Source organism: Diplotaxodon limnothrissa, linkage group LG6 (assembly GCF_057381915.1).
Source record: "Diplotaxodon limnothrissa isolate DT_005_m linkage group LG6, D_limnothrissa_male_GT1.1, whole genome shotgun sequence".
NCBI lineage: Eukaryota > Metazoa > Chordata > Actinopteri > Cichliformes > Cichlidae > Diplotaxodon > Diplotaxodon limnothrissa.
This window is the reverse complement of record NC_140601.1, coordinates 34,368,474-34,390,104: the sequence shown is the minus strand read 5'-3', so window position 1 is coordinate 34,390,104 and position 21,631 is coordinate 34,368,474. Positions and strand designations below refer to the sequence as shown.

Here is a 21,631-nt window from a genome sequence, read left to right as displayed (position 1 = left end):
GTTATTGAGAGCAAAGAATCCTCATCCAAGTATTCAAATGTAAAATTATGTTATTTTATCTAGTTAATTTTGAACCTCTGAAATACAGAACTATGTATAAAATGGCTTCCTAAGCAGTTAATAGTTTTGTTAAACCCTTTGAATTAAAGCTGAAGGTCAGCCCTTCAATAACATCTCGACTTTATTATTTAACCTCCTAAGACCTGAACTCTTTCACGGCATGCATTTTTAATTTTTCTTTGCCATTTGGGCTGATTGGGACCTAATGAATATAAAAACAAAGAATTACCTGATTTTTTTTTTTATAACCTAATTTTTGTTTCTGAGAAAAATGAGATCAACATATGAGGACATTCGTTTTAAATTTTGATAGAACAGTGGCAGTATAATGTCCTCGTAAGTGGATATCAGTCCCTTGTAGAGCAAAATTAGGTATTTTGGTCTAGACATCCCAAAATGTGATGTCCACATATGTGGACGCCAGGTCCTAGGAGGTTAAAAACAAAATTACAAGAATTGTACAGTTTTCCAAAAGGTTACCGACCAAACTGCACCACCTAATTAGTGCTAAATAATGGTAAATAATGCTGTTTAGACCAGGATGATATATCTGTCTTTCATGCTACTCTGTAGGCACCAAAGTAAAAATTACGCTCTCCTGTTATTACATTTGATGCCTCCAACAAAACACTGGATTTGTGTTTAGTAAGCTATTTACCCTCACATTTCATTTATTTTATTGTAAATAAAGCTATCACACTGGTGGACGTTAAGTGATGTGATGAATGCTGTGGCTGAAGGTCATGCAATGGCTAATGTTTTCAGGGGCGTGTCTCTGAGTTTACTTTTTGATTGACTGGTCTAGAGTCCAATCCAGTGCTTTTTTTTTTACTCAAATTATAATTTATATATATATAAATAAATATTATATATAATGTATATATGTATGTAACAGGTTACTGAGCTGTGCTGAGCCTCAACTCGAGATTTCAGTGTGACAAAGGTGGCCTTCCTTTGTACCTGGTAAGATCGCCATAGTAACTTAACACTGAGCACCTTTTATGTGACCTGAGTTATAATTTAAAATTGTCAAGCAGTGCATAGATTCTCCGCTGAAGGAATGCTTTTTGTGCATGTCACCGTGACATCAGCACAAACTGCATGCATTGCATTGCTGCCAGAATTTGCATGTATTCAGTTGGTGACTCCAAAAATGCATAAATGCGTTTTTATGTGTCGCCTTCCTGTAAAGTCTGTTTTACACTGCTTGACCTGAAGCTCACAGGCTAGAGCACCTTTTCAGTCAGTGAACTCAATTTAGCTTACAGAAGACTATAAAAGTAACTGAGGAAAATTTAAAATCAAATCTACATTTAGCAGTCAGTCAGTTTGGCGTCACACAGACGGGAGTAGTTGAAAAAATTCTTCAGTTATGCTAGTTGATCAGATGGTTTTATAAAGGCTGTGAAGGTTTTCATTGTATTTATAGTAACAAGCTGATTGCCGTGTGTGTCCGAGAGGAGAGGCTACTGCTGCATAAGACAGCATTGTCATCACTAGTGTTTTTTGTTTACAGGCTTTTAGTTGAGAAAAAGATTCTACTTGGGCTGGTTGTATTATAATTTTTATACATGTGTTTGACAGTCTAAATGCTTTTATTGTTAGTAAAAGTGAAATGAATTGATCGTGCTGTTGAGCCACTTGTTTTTTCTTTCACTAACTTCAAACACTAGGCTTTTGTTCTTTTAATCTTAAAACAGACTATAGGCAGAAAAAATGTTAGTTTTTCTTTACAGATGAATTCATGCCTTTGAGGCAAATATTATAGAACATGACCAGATCAAATAACATCACTATTTCCCATTGGGTCTTATCATGTGCACTTAGTTTTGGATAACATGATGTCTTGTCTATGTAATATTTTGATCTAAGAATCAGAATCAGAATACTTTATTAATCCCGAAGGAAATTAGGGTTACAGCAGGCAGCACGCTAATGGCGCATGCACACTTACAAAGGAACCTTCTGACCAAACTTACACAAACAACACATTGGGAAGACATGTCAGAGAGGTAGGCTGATAGGAAAAAAACAACGAAAATACATAACATGAGGTGAGAGGAGGAGAAAAAAAAACTCCACTCAGACTGAGCTCCTAATGGGAGAACAGTTTGATAACAGAAAAAAACACCTCAGCACAAAAAGCACATGACTATCAGTACACCATAGAAACACAAGACAAGCAACAGGGTGGGTAAAGGGTAAGAGAGAGCCGGTGTAGACAGCGCATCCGGTCCTGCAGCATGTCTGCGCTGGTCCAGTCGACCGCCATCTTCCCCGGGAGGGGACAAGCATCGAAGGAGTTTGGAAAGGGAGGGGGGATGAGTGTGTATCAGTGTGTGTGTGTGTGTGTGTGTGTGTGTGTGTCCAGAGTTCAGCTGAGACAGTGTCCTCCGCCCTGCTAGGCTAAGTAAACAGTCTTCCAGCCAACCCAGGTGGCCTTGCGTAGGATAGGAAGAACAGTCTAAGCACAGTCTGTTATCAGGGTGTTTTTGTTCAGCTCCTGCCTTGAGATCACAGCTGGCGCCGAAGTGGTAGCCGCATGAAGTGATGGTGGTTTTTACTTTAGTGCGAACAACTCATGTGAATTTCAAAGCTGTTCTAACAGTCCGACACTGGTCTCTCAATCTCCCGTTGGAGAGCCGTGAGCTTCTCCATGATCTTATCAAACCTACGCTCTGTGATGTTGTCCTTCTTGTGCTCAAAGAGCAGATTCTGAGAACTAACGACTGCAGTGAGCTTCTCCAAGATGTAATCAATTTTCGCTCAGAGGTCTTATTCTGAGTGCGATGTAAGATGTAATCCATCTTAGATATGACAAGTTTGTATGTTTTTTCTTCAAATTCAAAAGATTTTTTTTTACATTTTTATTTGTTAAAAAAACGGGGGCCTAACGACATCTTCTGTAATGACTCTAATTGTAAGACTTGAATGTTGTATGACACTACCTGCATAAAACAGAAAGGAGGTCAGATTATATCAAAGCCTATTCCTCATATCTTACAGTAAAAATCACGTGAGAGCAAATCTAAAACAAACATATCTTGATAAGATACCAAGATTTTATCCTATCAAGATACAATACCAAGATATGGTATCTTATCAGTGCAATAGTTTAACCTGAATTGGTTAGATAGGTTATCTGTTTTCATTCTTCCTCTTCTGGCTGCTCCCTAGCATGCTCTCCACAGTGGATCACCTCCATCTCACCCTATCCCTCCTCTGTCACACCAACCCTCTGCATCTCCTCTTTCACCACATCCATGAATCATCTATGTTGTCCAGCACCTGGAAGCTCCATAATCAACATCTTTGGTCAAATACATCAACTCTATATCTTCTCTGCAGATATCTAAACTATCTCAGCAACTACCCTCTCTCTCAGACAAGTCGATAAAAGTCTTTTCTCTTTGCTGTCTCTTTGCTACCTCTCTCTTTTCTGTACGCCAAGCCGCCCAGTGCTCTAGTCCAGCGGTCCCCAACCCCCGGGCCTTGGACCGGTACCGGTCCGTGAGTCGTTTGGTACCGGGCCGCGAGAGTTGAGGCTCAGGTGTGAAATGTATAGTTTTCAGGGTTTTTATCGGTTTTCAGCGTTATTTTGTTATCGTTTTTATCGTTTACTCGGTTTTCCTTGGTCTTTTCACGTGTGTTATGAATAAATTTTCTTTTTTTCGGTACCGGTACTAGTTTTATTTTGTTGTATTTATCCGCGACACCTTAAAGGCCGGTCCATGACGCAAAAAAGGTTGGGGACCGCTGCTCTAGTCTACTTTCTTCATGTCCTTCACTACCCCTCTTTTTCTTCACTGATCTCTTTGTTTTGTTTTGAACACTTTCCTTTACTTCCTCATTCCACCACCAATTCCACAGTCCAGAGGACACAACACCTTCTTGGGAATTTCCCTCATCACTTAAGCTGTACTTTCCAAGTCATCTGGCAACTAATTCCCTACTACCCAGAGGCCATGTCCACATAATACGTTTTCATTTGAGAACGCATCTTTTTCTCTCTGTTTTGGCCTTCCGTCCACACTGAGACGGCATTTTTGGTCAAGGAAAACTGAGCTCTTTGAAAATGCTCTCCAAAGCGGATACATTTGAAAACATCGTTTTCGAATCGCAGTGTGGACTGCGAATCCGGAGCATTTAGAAAATTCTTTAATTCTCACTCACTTTTGCTACTTTGTACTTTTGTGTTACTTGCAGCAAGAACTCCACCTCATTGTCAGTCCATTTAAAAAACTTGGTGCTTTTCCTCAACATTTTACAGCAACGTTTCAAAGAGCCGGTAAGTAAATAAACAGCAGGCAGAAATTAGCAGGTCGAATCGTTTTCGTTTCACGCATGCGCAATACAGGAACAAGCGCTTTGAGTCGTTTCAGTGTAGATGAACAACTGTTAGGAAATGACTGAAAACGACAGTGTGGACGCGGAGCGTTTTTAGACGAGAATGTCGTTTTCAAATTTATCATTTGAAATTAGTGTAGACGTAGCCAGAGTCTGTATCAGCTTCTCTGTCTCTTATCTCTTATAGATTGCACAGGAGACAACAGAGGGCGAAAATAAAACAGGAAGTAACAAACACGGAGAGAGACAAAGTGTTAACAAGATACAAAAGGACACTGGAGATGTTATGCTGAGATATAAACCAATGCTCAAAATGCAAACAGAGCCAGAGTACAAAAGTAACAAGAACTACAGACTGAAATATCCAAAAGAATAAACTAAGAATAGAAACACGAAACTCTTGCCCAAAGACCCAAAGCAACAACACCTTCCCCCATTCTTCCACATCATCCTATATGTTAGCAGTCATCATAGCAAGCCTTGTCTACCAATAACATTATTCTTATTTTACTTACCCCAATTAATATTTTGTTTTTCTGTTGGTGATGATTCCTGAGATCTTAATGATGCCAATGTGGTGTGCAGACAGTTGGGCTGTGGCAGCGCTAATAGCACTACCAAATGCAAACATACTTGGTTTGGGGTCCACAATTGTGTTAACTGTAAAGATGCCAGAGTCATCTGTGGAGGTAAATATTATAACAAAGCAGGCTTATGTCTCCTTTTATGAATTTGCCACCGGGCCAAATCCAGTGACGTGTTTACTGGCTTCAGTGAGGTGGAGACGGTGCCTGCGCAAAGTGTCTGTGTACCCCTTTCTGTCTCTCTCTCTCTTCCTCTCTCTCTCTCTCTCTCTCTCTCTCTCTTTCTTGATAGTGTTGCGTCCGTCGGCCCCAGAAGGTTAATAACACTCACCTTCATTCCATTTCCAGAGTGTAACAATCAACCACTTGTGGCACATGCCACCCCAGTAGATCCGCCCCTGATAATCAGGAGGGCTGGAAACTGGTCACAGCTGGGATAAACCTAAGTATTAGTACAGAGGAAATAGAATGACTACAAGTAAATCACCAAAGTTTGATTCTGCTCATCTGGACGTGAAGTTTTCAGTGGGAGAAACGTTTCGTCACTAATCCAAGTGACTTCTTCGGTCTCAGCTGAGTGCAGGTTTCCCCAATCTTATAAACAGTACGCTGCATAACGGCTGAAGGAACAATGGTCTGGGAGGTCAGTTCCTTAATCATTAATATGCAAATTCTTATTTTTCCCTCGTTTCTTCCACTAAAAACGTAAATATGGATAACAAAAAGTGTAGATGAATCTGAGATGGTTTAACAAAAAATAGTCTAAACAATTTGATGAGTCAACATGGAATAGAATTTTTTCATTTTTGTGACTGGGAATTTCACATTGGATTTTTGGATTTATGTGTGTTCAAATATGGGACTTTGCAATCTTTGGACAACCAAGCCCTGCTGGTCAAGCAGAGGACTTGGTTGATTTGAAATACAATTACCCAGCAATGTTAATGACCTTATAGAAATTAACCAAATTAGTTGCAAAATGTTACTTGAGATTTTTCTCTTTAGCTCCACTTCATGACATTTCATGAAGTGTCAAACATTCAAGAATAATGTTTGTGCAAATAAAACTGCCAAAATTAATGAATTCTTTTGGTACTCTGGTGCAAATAAATATAAAACATAAAAAAATATGATTCTTCAAGATTTTGTGACTAAAACACCACAAATGTCCTTTATTTAAAATCATCTTCTTCAGCCCATCTGTTATATGTTGTTTTTAAACATTTTTCATCTTTTCTCTGTGTTTTTGTACAATAGTGTTGTTTTGCTTGGCGTTCCTATGGTGGATTACCACGTGGTTTCTAAGATGTAAAGAATACGTAGGAAGCGTCTTCTTATTTAGTCAAATCACATTTATATAAAACATTTAAATCTAAAAACTGTTTACTTAAAGTTTTAAAAACAAATTTGAGACAAATATACTTAATAATAAAACCTAAAAACAAACTCTAATTCCAGTAGAAAGAAGAGGATTCAGGGGGCAAAAGAACCCACCTGAGTCTTTAGTGAGAGGCTGAAACAGAGTTTTCCCACAAAGGCTTTGAGGAAGAGAGGAGAGATAGCAGTGATCACTTGACTCAGCAGAATGATTGGTGGGGTGAAGTGATTATACACACACAATCATACACACATGCACAGGCACAAAGATAAGTTGTGAAATCCAGGTCAATAATCTCAAAGTGGTGCTGCTCTCAGGCACATTTTTGGTCATTATATGGTCCCTGATTATGCTGTATAATTTTTTTATTTAATTTTTTTACCTTTCTCCAGCTGAGGACAGTGTTTTCCATAAGGGTGCGTCTACTTGGCTTCCCATGATGAAAGGGAAAGTAGATTACATGGTCACTGATAGGCATAGGGCCAAGACAAATGTGGTAATTATATTCATTTCCTAAATGATTATTTATGACTCTTTCTGAATCAAATGATCACACACACGTCAAGGTTCAAAATTCAAGGTTGTCTTAACTGTTCATCTACAGGAAATTTGTTTGGTAGCAAGCGTTCACATATTTGAGTGAGCAGCCGTGGGATGTGAAGAGTACATTTTTTAAAGAGAGCACTTCCTGTTCTCAAAAGTCTTTTCTTTGCTTCATTCCATAATGTATCCTGTCCATTTTAAGAACAACAGGATAAACATGAGAAAACAGGACAAAAAGATTCTGCAATTAGATTTTTATCACTAAAACAAGTTTCTGATTTTTTACAGCCTTATTTATTATTTAACCTGTCCTTGTTGACTTGTTGAGCCTCCTGTCATCTGAGGAGCTGATTATTCATTAACAAATAAAGATCAGTACAGTGAGAGGAAAAAACTCAAGGAGATTTCACATGAGAGATTTCTATATTTGTATTTGTCCTTCTTTTTGCTATTTCTATGTATCCACCAATTCAGAAATGTTGTAACAAAATTATATGACAGCCACATTGCTTTAGTGAACAGAGCCGTCAGTCAATAAAAATCATGTAAAGACGAATCTATTAATGATGAGGATCTAAATACCCACATTCAAGTACTGACAGGGACTTTAAACACTTGCCTCGAGGCAACAATTTGGATTTACAAATTAACATAACCCCACAAACTGTATGTATTCGGACTGTGGGAGGAACCAGAGTACCCAGAGAGAGAACCCACACGAACACAGGAGAACATGCTCCACACAGAAAAGGTCCCAGCCAGGTGGTGGAGTCGAACTAGGACCTTCTTGCTAACCACTGTGCCGTTGTGAAAAGAAAAAAGTAGGTGAAGATCAGTCTATTCATGATGAAGATAAAAATACGCACAAAGCCTATAATGAAGCTAATTGTGTTTGACTGTGGTTATTTCACATCTAATAACAGTCAGAGTGTTAAATACATCCTGAGAGATGTAAACAGGGTTGTAGCACATGACTCTGGAACCCCTCTTTGAGAGCTCTTCTGTCTTTCTTGATCCATAACCATGTCATAGCCATATCTCTCACACGTGTTGCTTTCTGTTCAAGCTGCTATCAGTACAAATGATTGTTATTGTATCAACTCACTTTGTTTCACACCATTTGGAGATGGGACGCTCATGCTTATTCACCATCTGGCTGTTTGGAAATGAAGGATGGTTGCTTTTCATGCCTTTTAGCTGTGATGGCTCATTTTGACATGCGGTCACATCTGGGAATTGGCTTACTGACTGTAAGAACGGCTGCCTGCATAAACCATTCAGTCAACTGTGCTCCTCTCACCTTTATTTTAAAATACATTTGTTAACAGCTAACTTTCCTCAGTTAACTTTTTCCTCATTCTCAGTGCTTATACTAAAAAACATGACTCAAAGTGCATATTAGCAGTCACCTATATATAATTTATTAACATTCCCAGAAGCTGATTATTTTGAGTAAGAAAATGTTAAACAAAACCAAATTTTCATTCTAGGATTGCAACAGGCCTCCTGCTACTGAGGCCTTGGGTATTCAATCCGACTCCTCCCTCCAACTTAGGCCCTTGTGTACATAAATATATGGCTTTTTAAAAAGCTTTCTGTTGATTTTGGACTCTTCTCTGGCAAGCATTTCTCAGAAAAAATAAGGAGGCTGTCATTAACTTAAATATAGCAAAGCAGAAACTGCAACCGACTTAAGAGATACTATGTAATACTATTTATTCCAATAAGAAGTGACAAGAAAGTATCAAAAAATGCAATAAATCAGATTGGGTCAGCCAAGTTTGATGCACAAGTCCTGCTTTCCAAGAAGCCAGTATGACGATGAAAATCAAGTTTTTAAAGCCAGTCACATAAATGCAGATAAACTGAGAAATACATGCATGATGATCAGTGTTAAAGTTCACTTGGCATCATTTGAAATATTATCAGATGAGAATTTGATAAGAGGAACCTGAGGTAAGATTATCAGGTTAAACAATATATACAACGTGCAAATATCGCGTTTCAACTCAGACGCCAAGACTGATAATAATAACATAATAATAATAAGTGTTATAAATGAGCAATTTATGTCTTCCAACAAAGAAACACAGAAAGAGGTCATATATATATATTCTCAGGCTCACACTCATTCGAAATTAAAGATTCAGTACAGACACTAACAAAGTTTTAGGATTTTTAAAACGTTTTTTAAAATGCAGTCATCGTCAGATCAGATTTTTAAAAAATAGAACGTTTTTAACCCAAAAAGTCTCCTCGCTGCATCTTTGACCGACATGTTTCTCTATTCTAGTGTCTGTAAGTGTCTTGCACTTACAAATATGAGAATAATGTTAATAATTTTATAGACTGATATATAATTTGATTTATAAGAATGTTGTCAGATTTGTGTCGCTCTGTAATGAATGAAAGAATGAATGCAGGAGGAAAATATCCTGGCCCATAAAACATTTAACCTCTATTTAAATGGATGCATCAGTATATGGCTTTTCTTTCTGCAGGAACTTGTGTTACCAGCTGTACTTCTTGTCATCCTGAAACCACCGGCTCGCAGTCATGTGAACAAGGCCGTGCACTCGCTTGTGTCTGTAAAGATGGCTTTGTAGGTGAAGGCCTCACCAGCTATGACCCAAAAATCTGCAGTGACTCTTCTTGCTGTAACCGAGGTTACCACTGGTTCGCAGAGAAGGGCTGTGTGAACAATGAGGAGTGTTCCTTCTCAAACTCACCATGCACATCATTTCAGATCTGTTACAACACACCGGGATCATATAAATGTCTGGAGCTTTCCTCCAACACCAGACTGTCCGTCTCTTCCCAATCTGTGCTGATTCCCTGTGGAAACACAGTTTGTCCTTCAGGCATGGACTGCATCAATTCCCAATGTGTGGACCCTGTCAGAACTACATCACATTGAATGATGACTGCCGAAGATATTTTGGATATACACTGTGATCGAGGTAAAAAACTGGGAAGGCTGGTATCGCCTGTTTCTGGACCAAACCAGTGCTCGTATAGTAACATGAGGTGGAGATGAAGTCAGCCGTGGAGGTGTGCAGGTGGATAGCAAATGAGCAACAGCTTTTAACTTTCCACAAGTACTCATTTATTTTAAATATCAAAATTAAAAGTGCTAGCTCTACCACAAGTTACTTGGGAGCACACTAGTCCGCGTACACACGGCGGAATCCATAACAGAGATAGGGGGTTACAACTGTTACAGTATTCCAGAGTGGTGTGTGGAATCAAACAGGTGTGGAACCGATGCGCCTTTGTGGATAACACAACCTCATCCCACATGGTCAGGTGAAATTGTAAATCGCACTGTGTGCAATGTTTGGAGTGGCAGCTGCTGCTACTATCGGTCACAGACCATTCATGTCAAACATATGCAAACTACTATGTCTACAAACTTGTGGAACCACCCACATACCAACTTGCATACTGTGAAGGTAATGTTGGACTTTAAATATGATTAACCTGTTACTGATTCAGTTGGGTTAAAGGCTTCTGAGTGCATGATTATTATTATCGTCAACAAAGGTCAATATAACAGATGCTAGAGTTCCCCAAACCACACCTATTCCACCTACCACAACTTGAGTGGACAACAGCACAGAAGTCGAGGGGAGTGGTCCGTCTGGTTAATGGTAGCACCATCTACTCTGGCAGCGTGAAGACCTTCCACAGTGGACAGTGGGGCACAGTGTGAGATGCTTTGTGGGACCTGAATGATGCCAACATGGTGTGCAGACAACTGGGCTGTGGAAGCGCTCGTTCAGCACCACAAAATGCAGCTTTTGGACAGGGCAGCGGACCCATCTGGTTGGACAATGTAAGATGTTTTGGAAATGAATCAAAACTGTGGTCACCATGAAGATGCCCGTGTTGTATGTGAACGAAGTTAAAGTTCGTACAGACTGAAAACTTTAAATAATGCACTTAAAATGTTAAGTTATGATTATGGTTTGTGGAGATACTCATCTTGACCTCATTTGGTATTTTCATTGCTGGAATGTGCAAACATCAAGTTATGACTCTGGCTGACTCTAATTGTTGTACCATATAAATTATTGACTCAAGCTTTGTGGATGTGTCAGTTCAGTTTGAATGTGACCTTCTTTTTCTTCTTAGATTAATGAGTAACTCCTTTGATGTCATATGAATAAGTTCTCTATCTTGCCCACTTATATATTTCACCATCAATCACTTCAATTTGTCCTTTGCACACAGAAACAGGCCTATAAATTCCCATCCTTGCTGTGAGCTTAAGAGCTGGATTCTCAGAGTCTCTCCAGGGTAAGTACAGACACATCAGAAGTTATAGATTTTATGCAGAATAAGATGACATATGGGTAATAAGTTTTAAAACATCTCATTGGTCTTTTTCGTCTAGTTAGAGTGGTGGATGTGATCAATTATGGGAGCACCTGCTGGACTGTTTTTACTCATACTTGTGCATATTTTCACAAGAAGCTCTTCAGGTAAATAATTTCTAGTTAGACATAAACTCACTGTGTGATTCACTGTCTTCTCCTTTTTCAAATACGGATGGGATCTAATTAAGACACTAATGAAATATTTGCTCCAGACAAATTATAACGAAGTCAGAAGTGAGGACAGATGTGCAAATCACAAATCACTGATTTCTGAGTGCATCATCATCATCATCATCAATATTATTAATATTATTGTTGTTGTTGTAAACAGAGGCCAACACAGCAGTCGAGGGGGAGGTCCGTCTGGTTAATGGAAACAGCTCCTGCTCTGGCAGGGTGGAGATCTTCCACAGTGGACAGTGGGGGACGGTGTGTGACGATGCCTGGGGCCTGGTGGATGCTCAGGTGGTGTGTAGACAGCTGGGCTGTGGCAGGGTCTTCTCAGCACCAACAAACGCGCAATTTGGATAGGGCAGCGGACCCATCTGGTTGGATGATGTTGCATGCACAGGCACCGAATCAAAGCTCTCTGAGTGTCAACACAGAGGGTTTGGATCTCATAACTGTGCCCACTCTGAGGATGCTGGTGTCGTCTGTGAAGGTAAATATGAACATGTGGAGCTATAAAGAGTGAAATCCAACTTTGTTACTCCCTGCCTTTGAGATAAAACAGTGCTGAGAGGATTTATAGTTGCATAACTGTAGAACAATTGCCAATCCACATTAAGTACTTTATCCACAATAATTAATCTTTTGTCTTTAAGTTATGATTTCTTAGAAACATAGTTCAGATGTCTTTAATAATGTCTTTACAATTAAAAATTTGTCTAGCATTGAGGTCAGTTTTTATATTTTTGAATAAAATTATGTTTTTATTAGTTATTTGTCCATGCATTACCTTAAACCTTTGTTGAAAAGATTCAACAAAGGAGAAGCAAGTGAGTAAGAAAGGGGAAGAACCCCATAACTAGTAGCCCCCACTATACAGGCAAAAATACCGGGCAGGTGCCCAGATCTACAGGAGCTACTCAGCCAAAGAAACCCATGCCAAGAAGCTCCTGTTGCACAGTTTTTGCACAGCTGTTAATGCCAGAGGAGGTCTGGAGCACTGCAGTTATTGAGTCAGCAGAGTGTTGGACACTTTTTAACATACTATGTGCCTCAGCACACACAGACACTACTCTGTAACTTTATATAGAATGATTCTTTGTGACGGAGCTGCTGTGGTTCCTAAGAGTTTCCACGTTGAAACGACAGGTGATCCTGGAATATCTAAGAAGCAAGAAGTTTCATGTACTGACATGTTGTAGTGGTGGCATCTTTTACAGCACCACTACAGGTAGCAAAAGTATAGAAATTCTGTAGTTAAGTAGAAGTACAGATACTACCATTGAAAAATACTCCAGTAAAATTTGACAGTGTTCCTTCTTTTGGTTTTCTATTAGCTGTTTCAACAGTGAGGCTGGTCAATGGTGAGAACCGCTGCTCTGGCAGAGTGGAGGTCTTCAATGATGGACAGTGGGGCACAGTGTGTGATGATTCCTGGGACCTGAATGATGCCAATGTGGTGTGCAGACAGCTGGGCTGTGGAAGCACTTATTCAGCAATGAATCATCAATAACTGACTGCAGACACAACGGGCTTGGAGTCCACAACTGTGCTCATTATGACGATGCCAGCATCATCTGTGAAGGTAAATTTTATGCATATTTCAGGAATGCTCCCCTTCTTACTGCTGACATCTAACTGATGAGAAAACTATTCTCATTTGTTGTTTTTAATTCAACTTTTAAATATAAAGTTGTTGTGCAGCACATGGAGTCAAATGCAAAGTAAAAGATGAGTCTGTGCTCAGAGCCTGAATTTAGTTTGATTCCCAGTAAGAAAACAATAATATTGAGATGTACTAACGAGAGCTTATACTCATTAATGCTGATGGAAGTGCAGACCAAGTTTGTCTTTTGAGTTCACAGACACTTTTCTTTCAGTCCAACCAGGAATCAACAGCACTGGAGTCGAGGGCGAGGTTCGCCTGGTTAATAGAAACAGCTCCTGCTCTGGCAGGGTGGAGATCTTCCACAGTGGACAGTGGGGGACGGTGTGTGACAATAACTGGGGCCTGGTGGATGCTCAGGTGGTGTGTAGACAGCTGGGCTGTGGCAGGGTCATCTCAGCACCAACAAATGCACAATTTGGACAGGGCAGCGGACCCATCTGGTTGGACGATGTCACATGCATAGGCACCGAATCAAAGATCTCTGAGTGCCGCCATGGAGGGTTTGGATCTCATGACTGTGGTCACTCTGAGGATGCTGGTGTCGTCTGTGAAGGTAAATATGAACACGTGGAGCTAAAGAAAAATCCAACTTTATTACTGCCTGCCTTTGAGATAAGATTTAACTAAGATGACTTGTAGTTACATACTTTATCCACACAGCGATTTTTTCTCATAGTCATGAATTAAGAGAACATTTTAAATTAAAGATAAACTTACTATGACAATATTTCCATGAATCCACAGACACTGCCCCAAGAACTATTTAATTAGCAACAAATTATAAATAACTTCTAAATAAAAAGTTGTCACCTGTCAACCATTGCAAGACAGAGGACGAAGCTGATTATGTTGTTTTCATATTGTTCTAATAAGTCCACCTTTCACCTTTCTGAAGTACCTCCCATAGACAGTGTTCCTTCTCTTGGTTTTCCATTAGCTGCTGTATCAGTGAGGCTGGTCAACGGTGAGAACCGCTGCTCTGGCAGAGTGGAGGTCTTCATTGATGGACATTGGGGCACAGTGTGTCATGATTCCTGGGACCGGAATGATGCCAACGTGGTGTGCAGACAGCTGGGCTGTGGCAGGGTCCTCGGATCACCACCACACGCATATTATGGAGAGGGCAGGGGACTCATCTGGTTGGATGATGTAGGTTGTTTTGGAAATGAATCATCAATAACTGACTGCAGACACAACGGACTTGGAATCCACGATTGTCTTCACCGTCATGATGCCAATGCTATATGTGAAAGTAAGTTAAAGTTCTCAAATATTGTTGAAATAATACACTTACAATGTTATACTATGATGATGGTTTGTGCAGGTACTCGTCTTGGCTTCATTTGGTATTTTCTGTTTCATCTACTTTTATTTTTTATTAGTGACCTCATGTCTTTTTCTTTAGTCCGGCAGCCTCCACTCCAGCCTTCACAATTAATTTGTGGCCATGGTGAAATCCAAGTAGGTCTGCATATGGGCAACATGTCATCCTCCGGTTTGAACTCATTCTCGGGCAACCTGGCTTCCAGCAACTGTTCCTGGGTCAGAGTCCATGATGATATTATTTGGTATGAAGTGGAGGCTCGGGAAGGTGCCTGTGGGAATCTCCTGGAGGTGAAGACTTTTGTTTCTTTCTGTCGTTTAACTAGCCCAACAAAACACACTGCTGTCATAATTTGGAACAAATAGTGATTATCTTTAAGCCGAGTAGGTTCTGATCATTGCAGAGTGATATTTACCCGATGATCTCATAATTGTGTCAGCTGTAGCACATGCTCTTCCATTTTGTCTTCAGATCAACTCTTTTATGTAGACCTCATACACAATCTGTTCTGTGTACAAACATAGTGCATCAAGTCAGTGAACTGCTATGCCTTTTTGAATCTGTTCATGATTGCTGTACTTAAGACTGTGTTGTTGGCCAGAAAATGTTTGTTTGTTTTTTTTTATCCAAGGAGAAAAAAGTGAGCAACAGCAGTCAGAGACTAAGAATTCACAGTCTCAAACCGTGTGGACATGTCTCTGGTGATTAGACTTTCTCTAGGTGACATGATTTATGAACTGACTGAAAATGTCATCATTTGTCTTTCAGATCAACAGCACACATGTCATCTACTCCAACACTTTATTCATCTACCCACTGGATAATTTGTCTTTCATTCTTCCTTTGAGTCTTCCCTTCTCCTGTGCTTATCCCCTGCACACAGATACCAGTCTGAATGTAGCTATCGTGCCACACAAGTAAGTTCTTCTAATTTAACTGCAGCATCACTTAGTATATGTAGCTCTACAATGCAAGGCTTTTATGTGCATAATTGTATAGTTATCACCCCACTTTTTCAATTATTCTGTTACCAAACTGTGGTAAGATCTTGATTACATTGTGTGTTTCTTTTAAACGTTCATGGTAGAGTAAACACGCATTGCTGTAAGCTGTTTGCAATTTGACATGACCACTCCAGTTAAAACATGGCTGCCTAGTTATAGTTTAAAGATATGCTTTGTAATTACGCATTGCAGAATTTATCTGTTTATCTATTAGAATTTTTTTAGTCCCACACTAACTTCCTCAAGCAGCTGTGCCTTTTCTTTTTCAACTGTCAATGTGAATAAAATTTTTATTGATATTGCTTCACTACAATACTGACCTCTTTGGGTCAGAACATTTTAATTGTTGATAGGATTTTAGTAATGCAATTTTTTAAATTGTGTTTAAACAAAGGTACAAGAACTCTTGAAACCCTGGACTTTTTAGTCTTTAATTTGAATGCCTGTAAATAAGAAGTTAGTCTTCTCTATAAGGTCATTAAGATATGATGGGGCCTCATTATTTAAGACCTTGTATGTGAGGAGCAGGATTTTGAAATAGAAGAAAACAATCCTACGTATTTTTTTAATATGTGCACTGAAGAATATGTCCTGGTGAAAAATCACTCCAAGGTTCCTCACAGTGTTATTGGAGGCTAAGGTAATGCCATCCAGAATAACAATCTGGTTATATACTATATTTCTCAGATTTTCAGGGCTGAGTACAATAACCTCAGTTTTACCTGAATTTAGAAGCAGAAAATTGGAGGTCATCTGGGATTTATGTCTTTAAGACATTCCTGCAGTTGAACTAATTTGTGTGTTATCTGCATAGCAGTGAAAATGTATGCAATGCCTTCTGCTCATACTGCCTAAGGGAAGCATGTATAATGTAAACAGAATTGGTCCTAGCACTGAACCTTGTGGAACTCCATAATTAACCTCATTGTGTGAGGAAGACTCTCCATTTACATGAAAAAACTGGAGTCTATTAGATAGATATGATACAAACCACTGCAGCGCAGTACCTGTAATACCTACAGCATGTTCTAATCACTCTAATAGAATAGTATGGTTGACAGTATCAAACGCTGCACTGAGGTCTAGCAGGACAAGCACAGAGATGAGTCCACTGTCAGAAGCCATAAGAAGATCATTTGTAACCTTCACTAAAGCTGTTTCTGTGCTGTGATGATCTCTAAAACCTGGCTGAAACTCTTCAAATAAGCCATTCCTTATTCTATTAATGGCAGGACTTCTTTGAGCAGTCTTGCAGGAATGGGGTCTACAAGACACGTTGGAGGAAAAGACTAAAATGGTACTGAAAGTAGCTGTACATAACGTTACATCTGTGAGATGATTATGAGCAATCTTTTCTCTAATGGTTATAATTTTATTTGTGAAGAAGTTAATGAAATCATTAGTAGTTAAAGGCATGGTTGGCTCAACAGTGCTCTGACTTTTTGTCAGCCTGGCTACGACTCATCTGCTTTAGGCTAGAAACTCTGTTTTTTACAGGAGCTACAGTATCCAGAGTCGTACGTAGTGAGGAGGTAAAATTATTAACAAGATAATCGACCTCTGTTGACATAGCATTCAGGTAGCCGCTCTGCTCTGTGTTGGCACAGGGCGTTGAAGATGATAACAGTGGGTGGATTATATTCTTAAATTCAGTTACAGCACTTTCAGACAAGAGAGACATCTAATCCCTGATGCTGTGTAATCAATTATTGTAAATGTAAATGTTATCAGGAAATGATCAGACAGGAGAGGGTTTTCAGGATACACTGATAAATGTTCAGTTTCTATGCCATATGTTAAAACAAGATCTAGAGTGTGATTAAAGTGGTGGGTGGGTTCTTTTTCATTTTTTGAGAGAAGTCAATTGAGTCTAATAACAGATTAAATGCTGTGTTGAGGCTGTCATTTTTAGCATCTAAATGGATGTTAAAATCACTCACAATAATGGTTTTATCTGAGCTGAGAACTAAATCAGATAAAAACTCTGTGTGAGGCCCAGGTGGACAATAGATGATAACAAGTAAGACTGGTTTCTGAGTTTTACAGCTGGGGTGGACAAGGTTAAGCATCAGGCTTTCAAATGAATTAAAGGTCTGTCTTGGTCTTTGGTTAATTAATAGGCTAGTGTGAAAAATTGCTGCCACACCGCCCCCTCGGCCTGTGCTTTGAGGTTTCTGATAGTTAGTATGACTCGGGGAGTTGATGCATTTAAGCTAACATAATCATCCTGCTGCAACCAGGTTTCTGTAAGGCAGAGTAAATCGATTTGTTGATCAATTATGAAATTATATGCTAAAATTAGAGAGATTCAATGTTTAATATTCCACATTTCACTTGTTTCTCTTCTTTGTGTTTTTTATGTCTGGGGTTTGGGGAAGATAATGGGAGGAGAGAAGCTGCATAGCAAAATGGGTATGGTTCGGATCTAGCCCACACAATGTGCTTACACATGGCCCACATACTGCAAAGAATGACGGCCCTTTGCTGGCCCATGTGTGGATTACCTCTGACAAACCTGGTCTGGGCCACCAAAGGGCTGTCATTCTTTGCGGTATGTGGGCTATATGTAAGTTGTGTGCAGCCACGGGCCAGTTGCAGACACACTGCTGGCCTAGAACAGTTTCAGCTTTGGCCCCAGATGTCAGCCAAATGTGTACCTTAATTAAGCCATGTAATAACAACATGCATAATAGTGCAAAAGTAACATGACAAAACTCTGTTCAGACAGCGAATGGACTGATTATTATATAGCATTTTTCAACTCTCCCAGATTACTCAAAGTGCTCTATACAACATGCCACATTCACCCAACCACACACTTCCTCTTAATTGAGTGCTTTCTAACTACATTCATACACATTCACACTCTTGACATGCAGACTGGAGAAGCCAGGGATCGAATTACTAACCTTCCGATCAATAGGTGACCTGCTCTACCGCCTGAGCTACAGCCACGCACTGGCAAAGATGAGTAAACTGTTACTAGGTTTTGGATAAAGTGTAAACTCACAAACCTGTCAAACCTCCATTTAAAACGTTGGCTACCATAGCAGTATAGTATTGCAACATGGAATTTGGGTCTTCTAACGAAAATAGTAAAATAGGAACATAAAGAGTGCATCATTGCCAGACCTGGCCCACATCTTGTTGACATACTCCCTGCCATAACACCTGATGCTGGATCCCGGCCAGACCTGTTTGCTATGTGGGAAGACTGCAACTTCTGGTCTCAACCCTAGATAGTGACATTTTGGGGTGTTTACCGGTAATACATTTGGCCAGATTTCTAGAAATGAGAGCTGCTCCATCTAAAGTGGGATGGATTACATCTCTCCTAACAAGACCAAAAAGTTTCCCAATTATTTGTAAAGCCCACATCGGTTTTTTGGACACCACTCAGACAGACAGCAATTTAAGGAGAATATGCGGCTAAACATGTCACTCCTGGTCTGATTGGGAGAAAACTAGAGCCCGACACTGTTTTGGCAAAATTACTCACCGATTCAATTAATTTATTTTAATGACTTCTGATTGACATAACCGGGGATCATTACTGCCAACTTGAATTAGAGGATTTCATTAAAGAAAAACATAAATATCTAGAACTTTTCAGAGTTCATAATTCTCAACAAGCTAATAAAACAATAAATAAACAAAGCTTACTTTCCAGTCAGAGAAGGGAGATTTGTCAGTTAACACAACAAGAACACATTTACTTGAATAAACTTCTATTGTAAAATTTAGATCAGCTGTATGGTCTGTTATTTAAACAATTCTTTTTCACTATTACTAAGCACACAAAGCACTTTTACACTACAAGCCAAATTAATTTGTTCAAGTACTTGAGTCTATGCACTTGAAGCACTTTTTATCGGCACATGCTCACATACACACATCTCCAACATATGGTCTGGAAGAGCTGGGGATTGAACCATCAGACTTCTGATTTAGAGATGTCCACTCCGGAGCACAGTGGGCATAAAGACATAAAGTGAAAACAAAGCAAACAAACTGAAGGCCTCCACTTACACAAACCAGGAAAAAGACAGAATAGCAGCAAGTAGTGTCTGAGAGATCATTGCATTATATAATTTTCTTTCCTTTTTTTCAGGTTGTCTGGAGGCATTTCAGGCTCAAGTCCGAAAGCTCGAGCCTTCATGTCTCTATTCCTCAACTCCGACTACACTGAGTCTTATCCACCAGGCCAAGTCTTCCTCCCAGTGGGTTCACCTCTGTACGTGGGCGTCTCTGTGGAGGACACAGATCCAGTTTTGGCAGCTGTTCTGGAGGACTGCTATGCCACTCACTCACCAAACCCTGATGATCCCACACAATATCCTCTCATCCAGAACAAGTATGTGCATCTCTCCAACCTCACCAATGCTTTGTGAGATACAGTGAATTGTGTGGACCCTGCTGATCTCCTCCCTCCTGTCTCACAGGTGTCCCACTAACCGCCTAAAGGTGTCAATAGTTGAAAGCGGCTCGTCCCTCTGAGCTCATTTCTCTGCTCTGCTCTTCCTGCTCCAGGGTCAATACAGAGACATATATCTTCACTGCAGCCTCAGCCTGTGCAAAAAGGGGACCTCCAGCTGTGTAGCAGTGAGTTCCACATTTCACTTTAGCACTACTCCATAATCCAAAATGGTTTCTCTGGTTTTAATCCTATATCTTTATTCTCATCGCCTCTCTCCTTGTAGTCATGCACAAGTAGGACACGCCGCTCTGTTTCCAACTCAGCTTCTATGAATCCCATCACCATTGGACCGATCACTTGTGAGTATGAATACAAATTTAGATTCAATACTAATGTTTAATGATCGGTCTCAAATCAATAACCACCATTTCTTCTTTTTCTATTAGGGAATAAGTCACCTGCATGAACTCATAATATCCAAGTATATCGCAAGGACATTCTATGAGGGCATATTCATTTTTTTAAATCCTTTTTTCAAATTCATTAAATATTCATATTTAAATAATAAATATTAATGCTGTGATATTGTACAATTTAATCAATAATAAAAATCAAGATGCATGTACTTTCTTTTGTATTTGTTTTTGTTTTCTTATTTGTATAAAAAATTGTTTGAATTATTGAACTATTATTATTACTATGTTCACAACTATTTTTCTTTATTACTGGGACTAAGACCATCTGTTTCAAAAAACACTGGGCTCCTCTCTGGGTCTAATAACCAAACCAGTTATAAAGTTTCACAGCATAAAAGGTGAAAAATATGATGAAAAACAACTGCTTGATAATCTGTCATTAAATGTAGTATGTGTCTCAATGGAGGATTTGAATGACTTTGGTTAACTGATAACTTTTCCTCTGGCGTCACCATGAGGCTGTCATTTGTACTACATGATGAAATTCAGGTCTGTAAGGTTTTGGTCAACGACTGTTTCAGTGATCCTCTGTACACTACAACAGTGAATTTTCTAGATGTGAGTGAAGTGCAGATTCCAGCTTGAATTCAAGAGGTTTTTACAAAAGTACCTCATTAACATCTTGACTTAAAAACATATATACCTATGAGCAAGATAACAAAGAGTTCACGAGTAGTCAAATAAAGAAGGAGTATGATCCAGAGTATACCACATCACCAGGTAATGTCATGGCCTTAGCATGTATGGTTAAGAATAGAAACAAGTTACTAGTGTTTAGTGATGATGTGACTCCTGGTGACATGTACACCACTGTACTTTCTGCTCAGATTAAGCAAAATCCTGCAAGAATTTCTCAAGGCAACGAAATAGGATATTCTTCAATAGACACGTCAGTCACTGATCTGACACCTAGTAGACCATAGTTTACAGTTACGGAAGAAAGCCTGAAGCATTTGGTGATGTCAATGGGTTCTAAACTACAGGCAGTGATTGACAGCCTGTAGGCAAGGATCCTCTTGCATAATTAAAGTTATGTTGGTTTTTCCGGTTAATTTTGAAGTCAAAGCAAATCTTAGCAAAATCCAGACAGATAAGTTATAAAAGACTCACCCACTACACCCAAAATAAAGCCCAACACCATTTTTACACAGGGCTCTAAACATACTTTTTGTTTGGCCATTTTTACCGTGGAAGTCTGTGGGGACTGATTTGTTTTTCAAGCCATCCTGAAGTTACTCCAGGAACTACAATTTTTGGTATTTCCGTGTTGGCTCAATTTTTA

At 39.4% G+C, this 21,631-nt stretch overlaps 1 pseudogene; it reads left to right on the top strand.

Moving 5' to 3' along the window:
* Window positions 1-9,394: 9,394 nt before the first annotated feature.
* On the top strand, window positions 9,395-20,339 carry LOC146631017 (uncharacterized; annotated as a pseudogene).
* The last annotated feature ends 1,292 nt before the right edge of the window (window positions 20,340-21,631 follow it).